General features: G+C 40.6%; 1 pseudogene; it reads left to right on the top strand.

The window, feature by feature from the left end:
• Positions 1 to 276: 276 nt before the first annotated feature.
• LOC102850659 lies at positions 277 to 3,314 on the top strand (annotated as a pseudogene).
• Positions 3,315 to 3,539: the final 225 nt, after the last annotated feature.

The raw sequence follows: 3,539 nt of genomic DNA, 5'->3' as shown, positions 1-3,539 counted from the left end.
TGGATTTCCATCCATTCACTGTTGCACTTTTCTCCCTGCCCCCCCCAGTTTGCTCTTCTCTTTGAAAAGTAAAAGAAAAATTCTTTTGTTGTTATACGATCCCTCCTCCCAAGTCCACTCCACTATGCAGCCTTTGTGTCATGAAAATAATACCTAATCATATACCCCTTTTAAACAGTCCTCTCATCTGTTTCAATGCAGTATACATAATTTATTCCATCTTTCTCAGTCTCCCCCACCCCCAACAGTTTCTTAAAACCCATTGAAAGGTCGGCGATGAGGCAGTTCAACTTGATGCAATGGGTGAGTGATAATACTTTCTACCTCTCATCAGTCAGTCTGTCCTACTGTGGGATATGGTACTGTGATGATGGAAGCTATGCCACCAGTTTTGCATATAATAGAAGGGTTTACCAGGGGTATATGTGTTTTCATGAGGTTTAAAGACTAAGAAGACAAACCAGAAAGAAGAATGTCTTAAATAATAAGTTCTTGAAAAATCTATGAATAGCAAGGGAACATTATCTGATATAATGCCAGAAGATGAGGCATTCAGGTTGGGAGGAATTCAACATACAATTTGAGAAGTGTCTTCTCACTGAACCATTTCAGAAAGTTTCTGAACCATCAAGAACCAATGACAGTGACATAATGAAGGAAGAATTCAATACTGAAGGTATTGACAAAAAAATAAGGATCCAGGAAATGACAGAATACCAATTGAGGTATTTCAACAAACAGATGCAGCCCTTGACATGCTCACTAATTTATGCCAAGAAATTTCAAAGACAGCCTTTCTACCACTTGGAAGAGATAAATATTTGTGCTCATTCCAAAGATAAGTAATCCAGTGGAATTCAGGAGTTACAGAATAATTACATTAACATTATAAATAAGTAATATCTTGCAAAGATAATAAAAAAAATTGGTTGCAGCAGTACATTGCCAGGGAACTGTGAGAAATCCAGATGGAAGTTAGAATGTGGAACAAAGGATATCATTGCTGATGTCAAATGGACCTTGGCTGAAAGTAGAGAATATCAGATAGATGTTTATGTTTTGTCAAATATGCAAAGATATTCAACTGTGTGGCTCATAATAAATCAGGATTGTAATAAGTTATTAATTTGTTGTTGTTTTATTGTTAAGTGCCGTCAAGTCGTAGACGACTCATAGCAACCCTATGAACGAAAGACCTGAGCACTGTTCATAGAGTTATCAGACACAAGCAATTTTGAAAGTTAATGCCACTACTACTTCCACACTTGTTTTAATCAGGGAGCTCCAAACAACACTGTCTACCATGGGTAACCATTATCACATTTGGCACATCAGTGTCACAGTGTTTAGCGTCATGGCAATCACAATTTACCTCTCTACAGCAATGCACAGAGCAGTGCTACCACTTAGAAGAATGTTTGAAAAAAAAAACCAACAAACAAAAAACAAACACAACAACAACAAAAACCAACCAAAACACCAAAAAAAAACAACTTAAGTCAGGTCTGAGGGACGCAGATTAAAATCACCCACCATAGGCTTGGTAGCATAACTTTCTGTCCACTAGGCCAACGTAGCTCTCTCTATGTTGTTGCCATTTCAGAAGTGGATGCCACTCCAGTTTCCAGGCTTGTTTAAATCCGGAAGCTCCATCAAACACCGTCCACCATGTGTAGCCATTTATCACATTTGGCACATCAGTGTTACAGTATTTAGCATCAGTTATGAATAGCAATGTGAATAATGGGAATCCCAGGACACTTAAATGTGTTCATGAGGAACATGTACATAGACAAGCTGTCATTTGAACAGAAAAAGGGAATACTGCATGGTTTAAAATCAGGAAACGTATGTGTGAAGATTGTTGGGTACCATTGTGTCATATGACTTATAGTGACCCTATGAACAATAGATCTGAGAGTTGTCCTATCCTGGGCCATCCTCACCGTCTCTGATACACTTGAGCTCATTGGTACAGTCATCATGTCAATTCACCTTGATGAGGGGTCTTCCTCTCTTTCATTGACCTGCCACCCTTCCAAGTATGATAGCTTTTTCCAAGGAATAGCCTCTCCTAGCAACATGCCCAAAGTATGAGAGATGAAGCTTTGCCATCCTTGTCTCTAAGGAGCATTCAGGCCACACCCTTTTAAAAACATGCCTGTTGTTCTTTTGACAGTCCAAAGAATATTCAGCACTCTTCTCCAACACCACAACGCAAAGTCATCAATTCTTATTCTGTCAACCTTATTTATTGTCTAGCTCTCAGATGCATAGCAAGTGATTATTGCAGAAAATCAAAGACTACAGTAGTCTTCAATATGGATTGCATCTTAACATCAAGAAAACAAAAGTCCTTATCACTGTACCAGTAGGCAACATCATAATAGATGGAAAAAGGGTTGGAAGTGTTAATAATTTTTCTCTCCTTCTAATGAGAGGCCACCCCATTTTCTCTTCCTGGCTGGAACGCTCTGAGCCTTTCTGATTTTCCCTTTGCGTTTTCTGTGTCTGCTCTTCACCATCCACTTCATCTTCCTTCACTAATTCATTCACATCACCTTCCCTATACTCTCCACCCAATGGCACGTAGTCCTCGTCTTCCTCTGAGGTAAAAAAGTCTTGGGATTAAAATTCCTCATCACTACCAGGCAACACCTCAGCAGATACCCTGAACAGCACAGACCTGTGATTGACCGCAGAACTGAGAAAGCAATGGCTACCTGGTGGAATCTGGAGGGACCAGCAGTGAGGAGAAAGATGGGTCTACAGAGCAGGAAAAGGGCAATGAGTCAGAAGACACAAGAAAAAGAAGGAGGAGGAACTCTGGGCCAGCTTCCTCAATGTGTGGGACCCAAATAATAAGTGCCCACAAGTTCACGACTTAAGGGAGGAGAGGAGGCTGCAGAAACAAGTTCAAGTAAGTTGGTGAAACTTGAGGATCTGACAGAAGTTGCAAAGGTCAAGATCACCAAGGTGTTTGATTTTGCTGGTGAAGAAGTCAGGGTGGCTAAGGAAGAGGACACTACATCTAAAGAAGCCAAAACCTTCTTTAAGCAAAATGAAAACAAGAAACCACAGGTGAACGCTACTTCAGCTCTCCCCTCACTCCCTGCAGGCTCAGGGTTACAGAGACCAAGGGGCATGAGCAACCTCTTGGGGGAAATCGGAGCCAAGTAGCAGAAAAGGAGCACCCTTGAGAAATCCACGTTAGACTGGGAGAGTTTCAAGGAGAAGAAGGAATTGGAGAGGAGCTGGCCATCCGTAATCGAGGGAAAGAAGGGTACAATGAACAGAAAGCTTTCCTCAAGTGAGTAGATCTCAGACTGAGCAAAATGAAGGCCTGACGTGATGGTGGAAGACCAGTAGCTACACAATCCTGTTGACAATGTCAAGTGTTTGCTTTTTCTCACCAAGGTTCCCCAGCAAGTTCCATTTTCTACATCATTGTTCTGCCCATTTCTCCTGTGGTTTCATTCATTTTTTTTTTTTTTACTTTTAAAAGTGTGTCCTAAAAAAAAATAAATAAAAGGAAATAA

The sequence above is a fragment of the Elephantulus edwardii genome, unplaced genomic scaffold (assembly GCF_000299155.1).
Source record: "Elephantulus edwardii isolate Elephantulus edwardi_28Jun2011 unplaced genomic scaffold, EleEdw1.0 scaffold00222, whole genome shotgun sequence".
NCBI lineage: Eukaryota > Metazoa > Chordata > Mammalia > Macroscelidea > Macroscelididae > Elephantulus > Elephantulus edwardii.
Note: the sequence above shows the minus strand (reverse complement) of the source record. Positions and strands in the feature narration are given on the sequence as shown.